The sequence below is a fragment of the Erinaceus europaeus genome, chromosome 8 (assembly GCF_950295315.1).
Source record: "Erinaceus europaeus chromosome 8, mEriEur2.1, whole genome shotgun sequence".
NCBI classification, from domain to species: Eukaryota; Metazoa; Chordata; class Mammalia; order Eulipotyphla; family Erinaceidae; genus Erinaceus; species Erinaceus europaeus.
Genome location: NC_080169.1, coordinates 34,586,270 through 34,609,189, shown reverse-complemented (window position 1 = coordinate 34,609,189; position 22,920 = coordinate 34,586,270). Strand labels below are relative to the sequence as shown.

Genomic DNA, 22,920 nt, shown 5'->3' with positions numbered 1-22,920 from the left:
CCCTCCACTGCCCGCGCCCGCGGGTCTCCAGCGCCCGGAGCCCGCGCTCCCGCCGCCAGTCCGGCTTCGCTTTCCACACGGCCCCGCCCAGCCTCCGCAGCGTCGGGGCTCCCAGCCCGGCCTCTCTGTCTCCCTCCACCTCCGTCCCCCTCCCCCTCTTGCTATTTTTAGCAAATCCTCCGCTCGCCGCCACCAGCGCAGCTAGCTGCTCTCATCCACCCGCTCGTTACCGCCCGCCCCGCCGCCCCCTCCCCCTGCGCGGAGGCCGCGACGGCGGCGCGTCCCGCACACCGCGCAGCGCGCACGGAACCGGCCCTGCCGCGCCCGCCGCCCTCTCCGCCGCCGCCTTCTCCCGCGCCAGCCTCGGCCGGTAAGTCCCCGCTAGCAGAGCAGCGGCAGTATCCGACTCAACTTTCCATCTCCCCTTCGCTTTTGGCTCCCTTTTCTCTTCTCTTCCTCGAAAGATGGCTGTTTGGAGAAAGGGGAGAAGTTAGGGGGGTCGCTGGAGCAGGGCGAAGGGGGGCGCGACAGCCTCAGCAGGAGCGGGCGGAGGTGAGTGGCACCAGGCATAGCAGTCCAGTCTCTGGCTGGTGCTTGCTGCTGCTGGTGGTGGTGGTGGTGTCCTGAGAATCCGGGGGGGCGGGAGGTAGCCATTCATCATTCATCGGATGCGCCTCAGGATTGCTACTCAGGGCTTCTCCAGGTTGACAGCATCTCAGTCCGGACCCTGAAACCGCGGACCTTTCTTCTCGTACCCCAGTGGTTGGTGGGTTTAAGGGAACCTTTGTCAAGAGTTCGGTGCCAAATCATCTTTTTTTTTTTTTTAGGGTGCAGACCCCTGGCATCTCCTAGGTGAGCCAAGGCGAAGGATGGGTGGCATGGAACTCCCCTCCCCCAGTTAATGTTCGAGCCGAATTATGAATGAAAAGTTTGTGTTGCCAACGTGTTGCTGGAGGGGAGCAGTACTTAGTAGGGGGTATTTGTGATGCTTCCTGGGAAGACTTCAGTTGCAAATCATTATATCTGAATTCGAGGGCTTAAGAAAAGTTCCGGAGCCCAAAGAATGGGAGAATAAAGCTATTTCTTGGCTAGCAGGAGAGTTATTAAGATAAACCTTTTAATTAAACCTCACCCGAGGGTGTCATAGTGGAGACAGAGGTAGGAGAGTCCAGGGTCATTTCACCAAGCACTTAGTGTGCAGCGTTTGCTTGGCTTTGAAGCCTTCACCCACATGTCCGCAGTGTGAGCTGCGATGTCAGAGGCCTGTGTTTCTGTGTTGTGATCAAGTGAGACTGACTGCTCCTCCAGATCCAAGGAGGGGTTGTCAGGAGAGGTTGCCAGCGACAGGAAACTGAGGACACAGTTCATGTGATATGAAATTTAAAATTCTCTAGTGAGTTACCTATGCTCTAATTTCAGGAAGATCTGTTTGTTTTCCGTGCCAGGGAGGCACATATGATCTCCTAAAAGGAACTTTTAGAATAAATGAAATCTATGAGACAAGAGATACCTACATATATCATAATTACAAACATGTACTGTAGGTATGTGTGAAATGTGGGAAAGGGATAAGAAGGGTTTAAAAAGTTAACTTCTGTCATAAAAAAAGGAAGTTAAGAGTTAATATTTTTTCCTCCCAAGTGATATAATAATGCTTATACATCTAAATACTCTTAGTATGCTGAGATTTCTTATGAAGGTTAAGATTTACAGGTTTTTGGAATACATTGATGTTTTCACACCTTGTAGGCATTATATAAACCTATTAAAAAGGTGTAAGTATAGAGAAAATCTATATTAAAAAAGATAATTTCTCTGGAAAGACAAACTTTTGACATTTGAAAAAGTCTGGATGTTATTTTCTGATGCTCTAGGAATCTTTTTAATCCAGTAATTAATAACAGCACAGAATGCATTACAGTTAGTAAATGAGGACAATTATAATCATGCTCGGAAAGGGTATCTTTTGAACTATTCTTTGGTACTTTGAATGTTTATTATGGAAATTGTTGTGACTGAAAATATGTTTAATACATTTACTTTTTACCACAGATAATTAGTCCTCCTACTCCACTGTTCCAGTTTGGACCAATTTAATTATCCAAAGACCAAATCACTGACATGCCTTCTGGAAATCATTCTTATTTTTAAAATGCTTTATAAGAATATTGTATTTCTAAAAGGACAAATAATTTAGTCAGTTGTAAAACATTTTTTTTGTAATTTATTTACATTCACTTTGCTTGAGTGAGGTATTCAAACAGAAAATGATTTTCTTAGAACTTGTCATTTTCTATGTTTTCATAGGTTTTGTTATAAACAGGTGTATCTTCATCGATTGGGCACTTAGAGTCTCACTTTTGATGTCAAGCTGTCACCTAGAGAGTGAGAGAGTTACTTTTCTAGCATTCCTCCTAAACTGACCATCTACACTTCTCAGTCAGTATACATGGTTAGGAAGGAGTGATTTTTTTTTTTTTTTTTTTTTGTCACCAGGGCTTTACCAACTGACTTTCATAGATTGGGGGGGGGGGTGGAGGGGGAAGAGATCAGAAAAAGAAAAGAAGTAGGGGTAGAGAAGAGATGGTACCATAGAACTGAACTTCTCCTAATGCAGTGGAAACTGTCCTGGAACCTAGACTGTATGCATGACAAAGCAGGCACACTCTCCAGATGAGCTATCTTGTTGGCCTGAGTCTTTAACATTTAATCTCATCTTTCTAGTTTCTTTTCTTCTGCAATTCAGTCTTTTGGATTGACCTTTCTTGGGAAGTCAGATCAAACATAGATTGGATAAACGTCTGACATATTAAATGACCATCATTTGTGACAATAATAATGGCCCTTTTAGGAGTGAGAAAGATCAGTTTACTTTCACATACTTTTTTTTTTTTTTTTTTCCCCTCCAGGGTTATTGCTGGGCTCGGTGCCTGCACCATGAATCCACCGCTCCTGGAGGCCATTTTTCCCCCTTTTTGTTGCCCTAGTTGTTGCAGCCTCATTGTGGTTATTATTGCCATTGTTGACCTTGTTTTGTTGTTGGATAGGACAGAGAGAAATGGAGAGAGGAGGGGAAGACAGAGAGAGGGGGAGAGAAAGATAGACACCCGCAGACCTGCTTCCCCGTGAAGCGACTCCCCTGCAGGTGGGGAGCCGGGGGCTCGAACCTGGATCCTTACGCCGGTCCCTGCGCTTTGCGCCACGTGCGCTTAACCCACTGCGCCACCGCCCCACCCCCACTTTCACATACTTTTATGCCCACTATTACCCCATTATTTTCTAGTAAACAGAGTTGCTTTATGCAGTTACTGCAATAAAAGTAACTGGTTAATTATTTTAAGTATTTTGACATATCTGGGTTTAAATTATAAAGCCTGCTGACTTGATAATGTGTTTACAGAATTTAAATATGTATAATTCAGATTTTAATTAATATCTACATATAAAGGGTTTCAAGGGTATGTAGCTTCCATTTCTTTTTATTAGAATTACTTACATTTTGAATTTGTTTAAATATCCCAACATGTTATATTGTAATTTACACCCACACAGTGGAGAAGGTGTAGGTTATTCTCAAATAGAGTTATGGAGAAATAACTAACAAGGAGAGTCATTTGAGAAACATATGGGCATCATAAAATCCTTCTGTATGTAGCATCTGTACCTTCTCATTAGTGAAATATTGTAGTTACAGACATTTTTATTATACCCAAATGTGACTTTTTTATTTTTGCTTCAATGAATTTTTAATTTATTATGTAATTTATATTGTTTATTTATTTTTATTTTTTATTCCTAATGTGGTATCAACAAATTAATCCAGACCCTCACATATGCACAGTACTACAGATTGGCTTCCCAGGCTCAGTGTGTTTTTTTTGAGAGAGAGGGAGAGATAGAAATAGAGAAAAGAGAGACCACAGCACTGCTATGCCATTCATGAAGCCTCTCCCGTGCCTTTCAGGTTGCTCCTATGTGGTGCCAAAGGTCTAATTCAGGACCTCACACATGGCAAAAATATACATCCCACTTGATGAACTATCTTCTGGCCATATATTACTATATTAATGCTAAAATTTGTGGAAACTTTCATGGTCTGAAACCCTTGTCTTTCTTTTCTTTTTATTTCTTCTTTTGATTTTCTTCCTCTTTCTTTTTTTAAAGATTTTAAAATCATCTTTATTTATTGGATAGAAATAGCCAGAAATTGAGAAGGTAGAGGAAGCTAGGGAGAGAGACAGAGAGACACCTGCAGCCCTACTTCATTTGTGAAGGTTTCCCCCTGCAGGTGGGGACCGAGGGCTCGAACCTGGGTCCTTGTGCACTGTAACAAGTGCACTCTACCAGGTGCGTCACACTCAGCCTCTCTTTCTCCTCCACTTCCTTTTCTTCTTTTTCTTCTTCCTCTTCCCCTTCCCCTCCTCCTCCTCCTCCTTCTCCTTCTCTTCCTTGTACTCCTCCTCCTCCTCCTCCTCCTCCTCCTCCTCTTTCTCCTCCTTCTCCTCCTCCTTCTTCTTCATCAACCTCACCATCCTCCTTCACCTCCTCCTTCTCATTTGTGGAGCCTGGACCTTGAGCCTGTATGATTGTACCACTTTGCTCATTTGATAAAGCCATGGAGAGAGGAAACGACTCCAAGGTAGTAGAGCTTCTTCTGGTACCAAAGCATCTCCTATGTGGTACTGGGGCTTGAACTTATGCAAAAGTTCAACATGGCAAAGCAGGCATTTTACCTGGTGAGATACCTCTTTGAACTAAAGCTCTTGTCTTTCAATGAAGACAGCATGATTAGTTTTGCGTGCATAAATTCATGGATTCACACAATTACTTCTTAGCTTATTAGTGTAAGTTTTATATTTTATAACATCTGTGGAAGACCAGAAGGAGGAAGCAGTTACGCCTATAGGTCCAAAGTGACACACTAGTGAGTCAATGCGAAGCTTAGGGTAACAGCTATATTCCCTGCATCATAGTCACAACACCCTGTAACTGTTATGGTGTTTCCATAATTTTATGTATTCTTAAACTTTTTTTTAGAAGGTTTTGTTATATATGTGTGAGTTTCACATGAGACACAGAGAAAGAAGAAATAAAAGACAGTCTCTGGTATATGTGAAGCCAAATCTGGAACTGAAAACCTCAAACATTCATGTTTCCCAAGCTGCTTGTGAACTTTTCAACTCCATAACTTTGTAGATTTTTCAGGTCAGATCAATATAAGAGACCCCTATTGTGACTTCAACTGCTAGTTCTAAAACACACCTTTGAGGGATAGTCATTCTTGAATTATTCCATATCTCACCCATGTTATCAACCAACAAATCCCTCTCTTATTGATTAAAGTTATTTAGGCACTTATAAGCAAGATTTTCAAGATTTTAGGATGTCTGGGATACTGTTCAGACCTAGATCAGTCACATATAATGCACAAAATCATTCTGCAGAATGGTGGTTGGAATATCAACTTCTGTCGTGGAAAGTTCACTATCATAAGAGAGAGGACTCTACCTATATAATAATTAGAATAATTTGTTCATAATCAAAGAATGACAAATATTATTGATTACTGAGGAAATAAGGAGAAAATTGCTATATTATTCCTTAGTGAAATACTTAATTTTTTTTTTGTTATTGTTCAGGATAAATATGTTGACCAATTGAAGATGGGGTGAAATTGGAGAGTAACTGGAGTCACTCAGTTCTTTAAAGAAAGAAAACTATTCTAGGATTTAGAATAATGATAGACCTCATTTGGAAAGGATGGTAGTAAGAAAGCTTTAAATAGATAAATCGATAGGCTAGTGTATACTAGTCTGATAACTGATTTAATTCCCAGTGTAGTCTACATGTGAAAGGTTTTTAAGATCTGAAGGGCCCAGCAGTGTGATGTGGAGACCTCTAGCATGGCTTCCCCTTATTTTCCCTTATTTTATAGGAGGTAATGGCAAATTGTTGTTAATTCTTGGGACCTCCAGACAATGAGACATTGTGTCTGGGCATGGGGTTCTATAAATTACAGTCTGAGCTTTAAGCACTTTGTAAGAATGATTTTTATCTAATTTGCTTTTCTTTGGCAACTTGAGTTCTAATTTCTATAGCCTCAACACCCCCCCCCCCCCACCACACACCCTAGTAAATGGAGACCTTGAAAAACTAAATACTTTGTTAAGGGTAGCTCCTTTTGAATCTAAATCTGATTTCAGAGTCCACAGTCCTGTAGAGTACATCTCATACAACAGTAAGTAGAATTTCTAAGGAAAACCTAGTGTGTTCTATTGAACTAAATGTCAGCACTGCAATTTCTTTGAGCTTCCTTAATTTAACATGAGAGAATTGGATATAGTTAGAGAGGAATGAGAGAAAAGGCATGTTGTATCATGCCTTTTAATTTTTGTTCTATGTAGGAAGTAGATTATAGGTACAGATACGATTTTATATATCTCTTCTGTCTAAGAATAAGAGTTGATATGGAAAACAGATGCTTTTTTAAATTATTATTTTAACTTACCACTTTGGCTGAAATGAAAAACTCTGTATTGCCTTTCTCTTCAATATGTAGATTTCCAATATTAAATACAATCAGGAAACATTAGGAATTCTCATTGCTTCTTTGGCAATAGGGTTCTCTCTGTTGCTTTTCAGTAGATGCCACTGTTTTGATCTACTTGAAAAGTCTATTGAGCCATTTTTCCTTTGTTCTTCTATTACTTGCTTCCCCTTTCTACTCTATGGTGTCTCTGAACTCTATTCATAGAAATTCTACTTTTCCCCTTCTATTTTATGTACTTAAATCTCTTTTTAAATGGATATAGTTCCATTGATCAAAATCATTGACCCAGATCCCCTTGTAGCTCTACTGTAAAATACAAACTCAGTGTGGGACTCATCTGTATTCTGTTCATTTTACGGAGTTGTACCTTGCATGTTTCAGCACAGTGTGAGGTAAGCTTCAAGATTTCCTTTATTTTAGTCAAAATATAAACATTTCAAACTGAAAACCTCCAAATAGAGTTCTCCTTGTGTTATGCTAGATCAGACTGCTTACCTGTGACTGGGTGACAGAATATTCAGAAGCCCCATCTGAGGCATCTTCTTTCCTGGGATAAGGCTGAAGGGAATTGTGAACCATCCTCAGCCTGTGACAGCCTAATCAGGAACAGACTATAGGTCAGGAATTCTTGAAATAAACATTTCTCTGTAAAAGTTTTATATTTTCTAACTTCAGTAGATTTGACTTTAAATGTCTGTGCTCCTTAGAATGGCATCTAGATTCTCACATAATCTGGATCCAAAGGTGTCTTTTTTTACCTTTACATTTTATAATTAAATATAATTTAATTATAAATATAATTTAAGCCCCAAACTTTAGTTAGCAAGTAGCTTGGATTTTGGTTCATGGGAACTACATGTCCAGGGAAAGAGGTAAGCATATAAATAAAAGTCAAGATGCTTATGAATTCACAGTAATGCTTGTGTGTGTATGGGGTTGGGGGTTATTTGGTGGTCCAGAGATTCAGACAGGGAATAAAGAATAATAGAATTTCTGTTTTTCAGTGCCCAGGTATACTTGAAAGGGTGTTCTACCACTGATTTTTAATTTTTATTTCATTTGATTTATTTTATTAAGGAAATGTTGCTTTATAAGGCTGTTGCCACAGGGATGCCACCTCAGATCTCCTCAAAAAAAGTGTCACCATACTTCTCATTCTACTTTAGGGATCTGGCTTCCACCCCCCATCTCCAACCCCCCTCTTTTTTTTTTTGTCACCAGGGTTATCACTGGGGCTCTGAGTGCCAGCACCACTGTTCCTGGTGACCATTTTTATTTCCTTTTTTTTTTCTCCCTATTTTTCTTTGACAGGACAGAGAGGAAATTGAGAGGGGAGGGGAGATAGAAAAGAAGAGAGAAAGATAAACATCTACAGACCAGTTTCACCACTCATGAAACCTTCCCACTGCGGGTGGGGAGTAGGGGTTCAAACCAGTTCAAACTCAGGTCCTTGAGCATGGTGATGGGTGTGCCACCACCAGTCCCAGCTCCCAGTCCCTTTTGGAATTCTTGAATATGTTGAAATAGACCACAGTTGAAGTTTCACCCTGAATTTCCCTTTCCTTAGTCTTTCTCTCCCTCCCTCCCTCCCTCCCTCCCTCCCTCCCTCTCTTTCTTTCTTTCTTTCTTTCTTTCTTTCTTTCTTTCTTTCTTCAAATGATGGGCAGCATTTATTTGAGCTAACAAGTATTTAAACATAAGCACATGCACATAGTTATTTAAGAGTTGCAATCTTTGCTTAGTTTCTTTTTTCTTTTTTTTCTTTTCTTTTTCTTTGCTTATTTTCTTAAACTTCATCTGTGAGTGAGATTAACTCATACTTACCCTTTTCCCTGTCTTATTTCACTTAACATTATTCTTACCAGTTCCATCCTTGCAGCAAAATTAATATCTCATCATTTCTTAGAACTTGAATAACAAATATACATATTCACCATTTTCTTGGTATTTATTTATTTATTCTCTTTTGTTGCCCTTGTTGTTCTATTGTTGTCGGATAGGACAGAGAGAAATGGAGAGAGGAGGAGAAGACAGAGACGGGGAGAGGAAGCTAGCTGCAGACTTGCTTGACTGCTCATGAAGCGACTCCCCTGCAGGTGGGGAGCTGGGGGCTCGAACCAGGATCCTTACACCAATCCTTTATATTCACCATTTTCTACTCACTCATCTGTCCTGGGACACTTGAATTGTTTCCAAATCTTGGCTACCGCGTGCAGTGCTGCACTGAGTATCAGGCATACGTAAATCTCTTTGGATGAATGTTTTTATGTGCTTTCAGTAGCTAACTAGGAGAACTGCCATATCTGATGGCAGGTTTATTTTTAATATTTCGTGAAATCTTCAGACTATTTTGTACAGGGGCTAGACCAAATTATGTACTTACTAACAATATAAAAGAATAACTTGATTTACCTATTTATTTATTTATTTACTTATTTCCATATCCCTGCTTGCACTTCTTTCATTTATTTTTGATGTATGGCTCTCTCACAGGTGTAAGTTGGTATCTCATTGCTGTCTTCCTTTGCATTTCTTGTGTTATAAGTGATTTGAGCATTTTTTTTTTTTTACGTTTCTTGGTCATCTAAATGTCATTTTTAGTCAACAATCAGTTCAGATCCCCCCCTCCCCATATTTTGATGTGTGTGTATGTGTTTTGCTGAGTTTTGTGAACTCCTTATATACCTCGGTTATTAGCCCATTTCCCATTCAGTAGGAATGTCTTTTTTGTTTTGGTAGTTTTCTTTTGATGTATGAAAGCTTTTCAGTTTGATTCAGTCCCATTAGTTTGTTTTTATTTTTTATTTTGTTTTCCTTGCCAGTCTCCAAAGACATTACCAAACTCAACATCAATAGAATGTTCTGCCAGTGTTTTCTTTTATGTGTATTTTCTAACCTCCCAAGATTTTTATCCATTTGGAGTTCAGTTTTATGCATGGTGAGATGTGGTGGTTCTATTTCATTCTTCTGCATGTTTCAACCCAATTTTCCCAGCACTGTTTATTGAAAAGTGTCCCCTTCTAGTAAATTGTCTGTAACTCTGAGAGCTTACTTCTGGACTCTAAGTTCTATTCTATTGATCTGTGTGTATTGCTATTCTAGTACACAACATTTCTTTTTTGTCACTATAACCCTGTAATATAGTCTTGTCAGGAAGCTTGATACCATCATTTTTTTTTTCCACTCAAGATTGTTTTTAGCAATTCTGGGCTTTTTATTGTGATTTAAGATAAACTTCTGCAGCATTTATTATATTCAAAGAAATTTAATGGAGGCTTTGATAAGGATTACTTGAATATGTATATTGTTCTAGATAGAATGATTTTTTAAAGATTTAATTTTATTTTTATTACTGCCATGCTTATAACTAGGCTCAATGCTGAGACTGCAAATCCACCACTACTGGTGGCTATTTTTTCCTTTAAAACATTAAAAATTTTTTTATTTGGTAGGACAGAGGTAAATTGATGAGGGGAGAGGGAGATAGATACTTATATATTTTTTGCTGCTAATTTAAATGGAATTAATCTATGGATTTTTCTTCTTATTATTTACTATTTCCATAAAGGAATGTCACTGTTATTTTTATATATTAGTTCTGTTTTTTTATATATTAGTTCTGTTTTTTATATATTAGTTTTGTAACCTACCACTTTACTATACTGCCCAGTAATTTTTCAGTTTTCTTTTTTTTTTTAAAAAATATTTTTACTTATTTGTTATTATATAGAGACAGAAATTGAGGGGGAGAGAGACATAGATACACCTGTAACCCTGCTTCACCACTCATGAAGTTTTCCCCCTGCAGGTGGGGTCCAGGTGCTTGAACCTGCACCTTTGCACACTGTACTGTGTGCACTTAACCAAGTGTACCACTGCCTGGCCCTTTCCAGTTTTCTACTGAATTCCTTTTTACGTCCCTTCTTTTTCCTTCCCTTCCTGTTTCTTCCCTCCCCTCCCTACCTCTTCCCTCCCCATCCCATCCCATCCCATCCCATCCCATCCCATCCCATCCCATCCCATCCCATCCCATCCCATCCCATCCCATCCCATCCCATCCCATCCCATCCATCCCATCTCTTCCTCCCTCCCTTCTCTTCCCCCCTCCCTTCCTTCCTTCCTTCCTTCCTTCCTTCCTTCCTTCCTTCTCTCCCTCCCTTCCTCCTTCCTTCTGTCTTCACTTTTCTTTCCTTCATTCTCTCCTTTATTGCCTCCATCCATCTTCCCCTCTCTCCCTTCCTTTCTTCTTTCCTTCCTTCCTTCCTCTCTCCCTTCATTCCTTCCAACCTTCCTTCCTTTCCCTCCCTTTCTCTCTCTGCTTGCCTCTCATTCGTTCGTTCATTCATTCATTCATTCATTCATTCTCAACTAGGGGTGTCATTGGGGCTCAGTGCCTGCAATGCTGCATGCCCCCATCAGTCATTTTTTTCTTTTTAAAATATTTTCATTTATTGATTATTGGATAGAGACAGAGAGAAATTGAGAGGGGATGGGGGGAGAGAGAGAGAGAGAGAGAGAGAGAGACCTTCAGACCTGCTTTGCCATTCGTGAAACTTTCCCCCTGCAGGTGGGGACCAGGGGCTTGAACCTGGGTCCTTGTATACTGTAATATAAGCAAGCGCTTAACCCTCATTTTTTTCTCTTTAACTTCCTTCCTGATAGAGTCAGAGAGGTGGGCTCATGAAGCTTCCACCCCTTCAGATGGGGACCGGGTTGTGAATGCAGGTCCTTGTACATATATGATCTACCAGGTGTACTACTGCTTGGACCTGGGATTTTTCTCTCCTCTCCCCACCCCACTTCCTTTCTTTCTTATTTATAAGGGCTGTGTGTAGTGCACCCAGTTGAGCACACACACTACCATGCACAAGGACCCAGGTTTAAGGCCCTGGTTCCCACCTGTAGGGATGAAGCTTCACAAACAGTGAAGCAAGGCTGCATGTGTCTCTTTTTCTCTATCTATCCATCCCCTAAATTTCTCTCTCTGCCCTATCAAATAATAAGAAAAAGGAAAAGGAAAAGGAAAAAATGATCACTGGGAGTTGTGGATTTCTTGTGCAGGCACCAAGCCCGAGGGATAACCCTAGTGGTAATGAAAAAAATACCAAAAATTTATTTATTTGAGAGGGAGTGAGGGAGAACCAGAGCATCACTCAAGCACACTCTCTGCCAAGGAATAAACTGAGGACTTCACTCCTGGGCTACTCCTTTGGATTTTTTTATTTGTTTCTTCATTGGGGGATTAATGTTTTACAGTCGACAGTAAATACAATAGTTTGTACATGCATAACATGTTTCAGCTTTCCGGGCAACAATACAACCCCCACTATGTATTTTTTCTCTTTTTGCCTCCATTTACTTGGTGCTTGCACTACAAATCCACTGCTCCTGGCAGCCTCTTCTGCCCCTCCCCCCATCATTTTATTTGATAGGACAGAGAAATTGAGTGGGAAGGGGCGATGGAGAGGGAGAAAGAAAGATAGACACCTACAGACCTGCTTCACCACTTGTGAAGCATCCCCACTGTAGTAGGTAGGGAGCAGTTGTTGGGACCTTCCTTGGGAGTGCACTGCTTCCAGGTGCACTGCTGCTCACCCCCCTGGATGCATACAGTCATACTTACAAATAATGAAAGTTATACTTTTTCCTCTCCTAACTCAAATCATTTTTATTTATTTTTCCTGCTTAACTGGTATGGTTAGGACTTGCAATACTATGCTGAATAGTAATGATGATAGTGAACAGCCTTGTGCTGTTCTGATTTAAAAGGAAGAGTTTTTGTAAATTGGTTCAGCTCATGTGGAAAACAGTCTGGGGAGACCTCATAATATTGGAAATGAACCTACAATTTAATCCAACAATTACTCTCCTAGGAATGTATCCAGAGAACACGAAATCAAATATTATAAGAGATTTATGCACATCTGTGTTCATACTGGTACTATTTTTAATAGTTGAAATACAGAAATACTAATATCCATTAACAGATTAACCATTATGGGAATTGTGGTGTGTTTTCACAATGAAATACTTCACAGATTTAAGAAATGATCAGCTTTTCACGTTTGCTATGTCTTGGGTAGAGCTTGAAGATAATCATGTTAAGGGAGAGAAATTTAAAAGGAGAAGTATGAATATAGGAATATTGAATGATCTACTCACAGGTGAGACTTAATCAACAAAGAGGGAAAAAAGAGGGTGAAACAAAGCCTGTGGTTTATTGTAACAGAATCAAGGACTTTAAAAAGTGGGGAGGCAGTAGGGACTGAAAGGAGGTTGCAGACCCAATGCATTATTTTTGAGGAAGTTGTCAGTGGTGGATGTGGTAAGTAATCACCTGTAATGTGGAGATAAATTGTACATATGTGACAACAACTATCTTGGCAATCATTATTTTCCCCAATGCAGTAAACTTATTAACAGAAAAAAAAGAGAAGTAATTTCAGGTTTTGTTCTTATGCTAATTTACTTAATATAATATTTTATATTAATATAATATTTAGTCTGTGTTTTATATTAACATTAACAATTTTAAAAATAGATTAAAAGACTATTGAAATATATTACAATTTTAACTTCAAAGTCCTCAGGATGGCCTTCATAAATTATTATGCCTGTAAATAATCTTTAATTATCAGTTTTAATGAGATATTATCACCTGAGGACTCTGTGGCATCTTTTTGTTTCCTTAAACATGTGATTAGCATTGTAGAATTACTGAATTCTAAATCAGATGTGTAAGTTCATACCCAATAATTGCTGGAGTGGAACAGATTGTGTAAAAAACTATAGAGCTAGCACGATGATTTTAACCACTGTAGGATTATTTGGATGCCTATGCTACCATGTGTTCTATAATGACTCAGTTCATCTTCACTTTTTTTCTAATCAGATTTTATTTATTTAGCAGATTGTATGTTATTTGGCCTTAACCTAGTATATGCATGATAAAGAACAGCAACAGCAAATGCTAGAATGAAAATTTAGTGGCAGTATTTAGTTGTAAAGTGCTTATTCTAAATTAATTAGGATGCATGTATATTTATATTGATATATTTAGATAATCAGTCTGATGAAAATACAAAGTGTAGAAAAAAATTCCTCATCAGACTCTTGGCTCTCAGTTTAAAGTACTTAAAACCAAATTTTAATTATCCATTGAAACGTTTTACATCTCAATAGGTGCTTTTGACTGTAAGTTCTATGGGAGCTTTCTCACTGTTTTTTGTTTCCTTACTGTTTTTGTTTTATAAATTTTAAATTTTGCTTTCCTGATAGCCAGTTCTCTATAAGTGCCTGCTAAGAAAATGATTTATGGGAGCATGGAGCATGGAGTAGGGAGGGAGCAGAGAGGACACTTCACCAGAGGTGACACACAGGTCTGTCTCTTGCTGTTTCTATTTCTCCTCTGCTCTCAATTTCTCTTAATCCTATCAAGTATAATTATAAATAAATAAATAAAGGGAAAATAGCTTCTGGGAAATAAACTTGACTAACATGTGAAAATCTATTATGTATGCTGCTATGCTAGCTCCCCAGCCCTGACTTCTGTCACTTATGTCACTTTAAACAGAATGGTATATTCCTTCAAATTAGTTTTATTATTGTCCCAAATGATCAATAGCATTTTTCCTTCACCCCTCTGTATTGGTTTTTTCATTATTCCTTCATTTTTCATTTGCTCTTTTTCATTATCCCAGAGGACTGACACTGACAATTTTACCAGATAAATTTTACATACGTTTCACTCTTTTTCTTTTTCCTTTTCTTTTTCTTTTAGCTTCCAGAGTTCTAGATAGCACTACGAATCCACTGCTCCTGGTGGCCTGGTGGACTTTTCTTCCTTTTTGTTAATTTGATAGGACTGAGAGAAATTGAGAAGGCAGGAGGAAATGGGGTGTGTGGGGGGAGACAGAACAGACACCTGCAGAACGGCTTCACTGCTTGTGAAGTATTTTTGCTGCTGACAGGGACTGGGGGCTTGAATCTGTGTATTTGCACTGTGTGCTTAACTCGGTGTGTGCCACCACCTGGTCCCCAGTCGTTATTTTATGTGAGTGAGGTCTCCCATCCAAGTACTAACCAGGCCTGACCCTGCTTAACATCCCAGATCAGAATGAGTGAGATCTCTTTGTGCTCTTTCATCAAACAATTTTTTTGTTGTATTTTTTTAAATATTTATTTTATTTTTATTCCCTTTTGTTGCCCTTGTTTTATTGTTGTAGTTATTATTGTTGTCGTTGTTGGATAGGACAGAGAGAAATGGAGAGAGGAGGGGAAGACAGAGAGGAGGAGAGAAAGATAGACACCTGCAGACCTGCTTCACCGCCTGTGAAGCGACTCCCCTTCAGGTGGGGAGCCGGGGTTCGAACCGGGATCCTTATGCCGGTCCTTGTGCTTTGCGCCACCTGCGCTTAACCCGCTGTGCTACAGCCCGACTCCCCATCAAACAATTTTTATCTTTTTTTTTCCTGATTAATCAGTTATCTAAGTCATTATCATCATCATCATCATCATTACTGGTGTTTATGTTTTTCAAGTTTTTATTCAGTGGTTCTAATTGCATTGGGGGAGCTTTTGGTGCTATGGTGTCTTTCCCTTTACTATTTCTGTCTTTTTTTTTTTAATTTATAAAAGTCAAATGAAAAGCTCTTTTATTGCATCATCATTTTGGATATGGTATTCTAGGTTAACAGACTTTTCATTTTAGTACTTTAAAGACATGTGCTGCTGTTTTCTTACTTGAATTGACTTTTTTTTTTTTTGCTTCAAATGACAAATCTGTCTTCAAACTTTACTTTTGTTCTGCTTTAAAAATAACATGCCCTTAAGGGTTTTCCCTTTCTCAGTGATCTTGGGTGGTCTTTATCATGATTGGTATAACTTTCTTTGTGTTTCTTGTGCTTGGGATTAACAGAGTTTCTTTTTTTTTTGTTTTTCCTCCCAGGTTATTGCTGGGGCTTAGTGCACTTCTCCTGGTTGCCATTTTTTTCCCCACTTTTTTATTGGATAGGACAAAGAGAGATCGAGAGAGGAAGGAGACATAGAGAGGGAGAGAGAAAAAGAGACACCTGAAGATTTGCTTCACCACTTGTGAAGCTTCATCCCCCACCCCCACAGGTGCAGAGCTGGGACTAGAAACTGGGACCTTGTGCTGGGCTTTCTGATTAGTACCATGTGTCTTTAACTGGATGCACCACCACCCGGCCTTCTTAATGGAGCTTCTTCTTCTTTTTATTTTTTAAAGATGTTATTTATTTATTAATGAGAAACATAGGAGAGAAAAAGAGCCAGACATCACTCTGGTACATGTGCTGCTGGGGACTGAACTCAGGACCTCATGCCCGAGAGTTCACTGCTTTATCCACAGCACCACCTCCCAGACTTCTTAATGGAACTTCTTAGACCTGAGTGCTTATGTTTTGCTTAAAGAAAGAAATTTGAAATTTGAAGAAAAAAAAAGTCTAGTTATTATTATTTCTTAGAATGTTTTTCCTCTCTTTGACTTTCAGACTTTTTTTTCAACTATTAGTTTGCAAGAAAAAATACTATAATAATAAAACAGAAGTTATGAAAGTATAGCATTCACTGTGCTATGTTGAAACACTTGAGGCTGACATTGAGATTTGACTGTAGAAATAAAGAATGAATGAATTTATTGAAGGTTATTTGGAGACTCAGATGGGGAGAAGGGAAGGGAAGGAAGAACTGGGGTGCCTGGTGATCTAAATCCCTGTGGTGGAGCAGGATGATGGTTTTCTGAAAGGTGAGATGTACTGATGCCTGCCTGGGGGAAATATGGAAATGTACCGTTCATGACAATAACATTCCTGTAAGTCAGTATTCCTTCAATAAAAGCAATGCTGAAGTAAAAAAAAAAAAAAAGCTATTTTCCTTTTTAAATGTATTTACCTCTAGAGTGCTATTTCTTTCTTTTTTTAAATTTTATTTTATTAGTGACTTAATAATGATCATCAAGATTGTGGGATAAGAGGGGTACAGTTCCATACAATTCCCACCACCAGAGTTCCATATCTCCTCTCTTCCACTGGGAGTTTCCCTATTCTTAATCCTTCTGGGAGTAGGGACCAAAGATCTTTATGGGAAGCAGAAGGTGGGAGGGCTGGCTTCTGAAATTGCTTCTCTGCTGGACATGGGCATTGGCAGCTCAATCCAATACTCTCAGTCTGTCTCTATCTTTTTCTAGTAGGGTAGGGGTCTGGAGAGATGGGGTTCCAGGACACGTTGGTGAATCTGCCCAGGAAAGTCAAGTTGGCGTCATGGTAGCATTTTCAGCTTGGTGGATCAAAAGCATTAAGATGTAAAGCAGAATAAATTTTTTAGTAATCAGGAACCTAAAGATAAGGGCATAACAGGTGAGATTTGGGGTCTTCGTGTTGGAAGAAGCTAGGAAGTCTATTTTAGGTATATTCCTATAGGCCAGTGACTTTACTACTTTTTGCCTTGGCCCAACTTGTCATATATATATATTAGTGTCATAATTGGTTTATTTATTTCTTTATTCTTATATTCTTTAAGTTTCATTTTGTGTAGTTCTGTTGCTGTCTTCAAGTCCATTACCAGTTATCATAGTACATGTGTTTTCGTATTATGATGTTCTTAAAATCTGAAAAGGTTGTTTGTTTTAAAAATCCTCCATGTCGGGAGTCGGGCTGTAGCACAGCGGGTTAAGCGCAGGTGGCACAAAGCACAAGGACCGGCATAAGGATCCCGGTTCGAACCCCGGCTCCCCAACTGCAGGGGAGTCGCTTCACAGGCGGTGAAGCAGGTCTGCAGGTGTCTATCTTTCTCTCCTCCTCTCTGTCTTCCCCTCCTCTCTCCATTTCTCTCTGTCCTATCCAACAATGACAACAACAATAATAACTACAACAATAAAACAACAAGGGCAACAAAAGGGAATAAATAAATAAATAAATAAAATATTAAAAATTAAAAAAAAATCCTCCATGTCTCTAACTTTTCTGAACATATGGAGTAGATTTATAACAACTGTTTTCAGTGACCTTGGTTGCAAGTTTCAACATCATGGTCTACTTTGATTTTTTTTTTTTTGTAGGTTGTATTTTCCTACTTCTTTCATTGTCATTTTTGATGAATGCAGAGATTGTGAACTTTACTTTATAATAGAGTACTAGATACTTTTCTATCCCTATATACCTACCGGATCATTTTTCTCTTTGGGTTGTAGCTAGATATTTCTAACAGTTTTTTTCCCTAGTTTTTTTTTTTTTAAACTTTCACTATTACTTTGTTAAGAAAATGTGATTTATATGATTATTGATGTTACAGTGATACATTCCCACATTTTCCCAAGATGAATGTCAGTACATCTCAGCCTCCAGGGAAACCATCATTCTACTTCACCACAGGGGCTTAGATCCCCCAGCCTTGAGTTAGCTCTTCTCCCTAGTTTCTGAGTATTTTTCCCAACTCCCAATGATTGAAAAGATTTTTCTACTCTGGCTAGAAACAGGCACAATTTCCAGTTATGTTTGGGTAATGGGTACCATTCTCTGTATTTCTTTCAAGTTATTCTTTCTGTGGCCATGAGTTGTTTTATTACATGTAATTGTAGGTCAGTTCTTTTCTGACAATCTTAGGAGATCATCACAGATTTCTGGAGCTCTTTCCCTGTTCAGCTTACCTCTCTTTGTATTCTGTCGAGATTTCTAATTTCCAAAATTTTCCAGGTATATATCACATTTGTTCAGGGATTCTGCTCGTTCCTGCCTTGGTTTTACCCCTGGAACCATAGTATGGAAGCTGAGTAGTCACAGGGCTTGGGGCTGGTAGTTAATTCATCTGGTTAAGTGCACATATTACCATCCTCAAGGACCGAGGCTTGAGACTCCACTCCCCACCTGCATCAGGGAAGCTTCCCTAGTAATAAAGTAAGTACTGCAGGTGTCTGTCTCTCTCCCTTTGTGTCTCTCTCTCCTTTCTCAATTTTTGTCTATTTTATTTAAAGAAAAGGAAAAAAAAGAAAAGAGAGAAAGAAAGAAAGGAAAAAGAGAGAAAGAAAGTGGGGAGGATGATTGCCAGAGTTGTGGATTCCTTGTACAAGCACCAAGTACCTGTGATAACTCTGGTGGCAATAGGAAAAAAAAAAAGTCACAGGGCTCATGTCATCAGTTTCTCATATCTCATGGTTTGTCTCATGGGTTTATTATTTCTACAGGACAGTTGCTTGGTATCTGGTGTCCTGAAAATTTTGTTTCATATATTTTGTATAGTATTTTTTTTTTTAAGTAGGAGGACAGTTTCCGTTCCCGTTGCTTTGTCTTGGCTGGAATTGGGTGTTCTCCATTTATCCCTATGCAAATCTTGTTGGCCAAGATAATTTTTGTGGCTAAGTATTAATTATTCAACTTAATGTAATTTATTGTGGTGTTTTTGTTCTACTTTTAAGATTGTCTATAATGTATTACTTTTACTATAAACATTTAAATATTCTATTCTTGGCAGGGGTCTAGCACATATGTGATGCCACCACTTTTGGGCCAACTGTTTCAGTATTCTTATTGCAAGCAGAGTTACAGAAGTAGGTGCACTACAGGGGGAGAAGCAACACTAATTCATCATCCTTTGGTGCCGCTCTCATGAGCTGAGCCTTAATGTAGGGTTTTTGCACATTGCAAGGTTTTGAATCTGCTGGGTGAGCTATCTTCTAGCTCCTCAGAAGTTAAGTTTTAATAGTCAGTTGTGTCATATATCATAGTAGATATCTTCAATCACTTCCTTAGGTATGTAGACCCGTTACTAAGCCAAGCTAGTCAGAAATTAGAAGCTAGATTTGTTACTATTTTTCAGCTTCACTATCACTTTACTGAAGAAATACTGATTTTCAGGATTGTTGTTGTCATAAGAGTACATACATTTCCATAGTTCCCCCAGATGAATGTCTGTATAGTTCATCCTTCATCAGACTGTCATACAATTCCATCACCATGCTGTAGACCCCCCAACTTCCCCATAGCTCTCCTCCTTTCTCCCTTCTGATTCTCCACATCTGCTGTAATACACACATTCATTGAGGCTTTAGTTTATGCTGTCTTTTGTTTTGACATAGTAGTTTACATATCCTTCTTTTTCTTTCTGCAGAACTCAGGTTTCCCACATGCATTATTTCATCATTCCACCAGATTTATTTCATTCAGATACAGAGACCTAAAGAAAGAAGAACAAGGGAAAGTTAAAGAGAGGGAGAGACATCACAGCACTAGAGCTTCCTCTAGTGCCATAACCCCATCCATATGACATAATGGCTCAAACCTGGGTCATATGCATGTTAAGGCATGCAGCTACTCAGTGAGCAATCACTTCATTTCTATTTTTCAATATTAAAAAGTCTCCATAATTAATTCTTTCATTACATACCTTTCAGTGGATAAAATATGTTATTATAGGGGAATGACACATTCTTATATGTCCCTTTCCTCATGGTTATGTTCCTATTAGCTAGAAGCCAATTAACATTGAAATATATGCCCTTGGATTTGTAAAAGTGAATGCTCATAAGCCAGCTAATAAGAAATCTCTTTTTAAAATTATATCTGTTTTGAACTAGTATCGTATTTATTTAGGAGAACCTGTGTTCATGGGTGGGTGTTTAAAATGTTCGTATAGCAGGCAGTAGTGAATTTTTTACATGTGGACTACTTTCTTTAAGCTTTCTATAGTATTTGAATGATTAAAGTACTATGAAGTAATGTGAGAATAAATTGTCAAGATTCAGGATCACATCTTGCTCTAGTGCATACATCTTGTTGCTTCATGAGTTTTCTGGCAGTAAGGGCACAATTGACTGTGTTAATTTTAAAGAATCCTTGAGGTGGTATAGTTCCATATGCTGTAGGAATATGTCAATGATTTTTTTATTTCATAATTTGAGTTTTTAATGTAATCTTTTGAAAGCTAGTTGTTAAGCATGGCAAGAAGATTAGAATTGCTTTAGAATTCATAGGAAAATAATTTTATGAGAACACATTAAAGTTAACTTTAACTTTCTTCAGCACTGTCATAAATACCAGCACAATGAAGCCCAAATTGCGGCGATGTTATATTGTGATGTTTCCAGTATTTAAGCATAAGGGTTAGGCCAAATTTGTATTCTTTTATAAAATTGAACCAAAATATAATTGTTTATAGAATTTTCTAAACAGAATATTAAACAAAATTCTTAATACTACTCTGTGGTGAGGTAAATTAGTTTTCTTCATCATACAAAGTCCCTGAATTTTCAGGGGAGACATATCCTAAGCAGAATAAAGGTGCCATTTCCCAGCCTCCTGTGTTAGTAGGAATTATGACATGTGGCAAATTCCTGGTCATAGAATATAAACAGAAATGATTTGTGAGACTTCCATATGGGCCACTAAAGGGCAGGGGTGTGCTTTTTGCCTTTCCTTTCTCACTTGCTAGAATGTGAATATGGTGACATACTCTCTTAAACCTTACTAAGAATGATTTAAGGATGGCAAATCAACAAGGAAAACAACAACAAAACAAAAAAAAAGAAAGAAAAAGGAAAAAAGAAAAATCTGGGGACAATGATGGTGACTTCTTGAAGCAGAACTACCATAACAGCTTGGAATTTTGTATGAGTAAGTAAGAAACTTCTGTCTTGCCTAAGCCAGTGTCATACATAGGCAAAGCTATATATATATATATATATATATATATATATATATATATATATATATATATATATATATATATGTATATTTATAAGACATGTTAATACTTGTTGAATATCCTGACTTTTAAATACAGCTAATTCATTATTTCTTTATGTGTGATATCAAGACATATCACATGTATTTCATACATGTTAATACTTGCTTTTTATAGTTATAAGCTTGAAGAAACTGAGATCATACATCATAAAGTTCTAAACTTCTGAGAACACAAAAGTTATACTAGTTCAGTATCTATAAGCTGAGGAAAATAATATGATTAAATATTTCTGACTCATAAACTTTATACTGACTTTTGAGGGAAACAAAGTTTGAAAAAATCCGTAGGTTAATTATTCAGATTTCTACTAAGCTCAGTTATCAATCACCTCCACCCCTATTTTCCTATATTTTGTATTTCATAATTGTTAAATCGCAAAGTCCACGTTCAGTCCCCACTGTGAAACAGTACTCTAGCATTTTAAACTGGTTATTTCTCCTCCTGTTGGAATCCATCATCTCTAACCTTCTGGATGCCACACCAAAACAATTTCCTTTTATGCTTCTGTGTTCCTTTTAATATACCTCATAGAATCTTCTTTAATCTACCTTTTTTTTTTCTGGACGTATTCAGATTCTTGACTCACTATTTTTAGTTTTTTTTTTTAACCAGAGCACTGTTCAACTCTGGCTTATGGTGGGGCGGGGGATTGAATCTGGGACTTTGGAGCATCAGGCATGAGAGTCTGTTTGCATAATCATTATGCTATCTACCCTCCACCCAACTCACTGTTTCTTTTACCTTGTGTTATGGACATCAGAAACAGTAACTTATAGATATGTCTTGATATCACACATAAAGAAATAATGAATTAGCTATATTTAAAAGTCAGGATATTCAACATGAATTCTAGATTTTGGCTTTTTGTGATCAAAGTAAAATCTGACAACAGTGTACCTGTGTTCTCATATCATAGGTGGTTAGAACTGAATTATGTTATTTCATTTAGATTGAGTCTTTTCTTTCTTACCATTCTCACCACTCCATATTGCCTATATCTAAAGTGTTTTATGCATTTTCATTATTTTCCTTATCTTTTATGCATCTAGATTTATGAGATTCATTTTTCAAGTTAATTTAAGTTTTAAATTTATTTTTAAGTTTTCTTCCCCTTTTCAATTCCAGTTCTTCTCCTTACAATAGTAATACTACTGTTAATTGAAAACTAGGCATTCTTGGCTTATCACCTGATTTAAGTAGAATTTATAGTAGAATCTATTCTTTATAGCTTTCGTCATTTTTATAACGTCAATATCACCTTATTGAGGAAATATTAGTTTATAAGATTATTGTCATGGGCTACAATTCCTTTCTCAAGACACATATCAGTACACCTCAACTTCTGTCAAACCATCACCCAGTAGGGCATTAGATTCCCAGCCCCATTTCGCCCACCCAGCCATCTTCTTGGTCTCCTCTGAAATTCCTGGATCTATTGTAATAGATCATAGACCACTGGATCTTATATTATGTTTTGCTCCTACCTATGAATGAGGTTTTTGGGATTCATAGTTATCCTGGTTTATTTCATTCAGCTATGCTTCCTGTCTTATCCAAACCCTCTAGTCATCTTCCATACTGCTGCTAGAGTGACATTTCTAAAGTTATTTTTT

General features: G+C 38.1%; 1 protein-coding gene across 8 annotated transcripts in view; it reads left to right on the top strand.

The window, feature by feature from the left end:
* Positions 1-203: 203 nt before the first annotated feature.
* The window catches only part of HDAC9 (histone deacetylase 9), a 1,141,821-nt gene continuing 1,119,104 nt past the window's right edge, over positions 204-22,920 (top strand). For 7 of the 8 annotated variants that reach the window (XM_060196126.1, XM_060196123.1, XM_060196125.1 and 4 more), the window contains exons 1-2: positions 204-370; positions 828-852. The gene's annotated coding sequence lies outside the window, so the exon portion shown is untranslated. The remainder of the gene's footprint in view (positions 371-827; positions 853-22,920) is intronic. The other variant, XM_060196121.1, reaches the window with a different exon arrangement.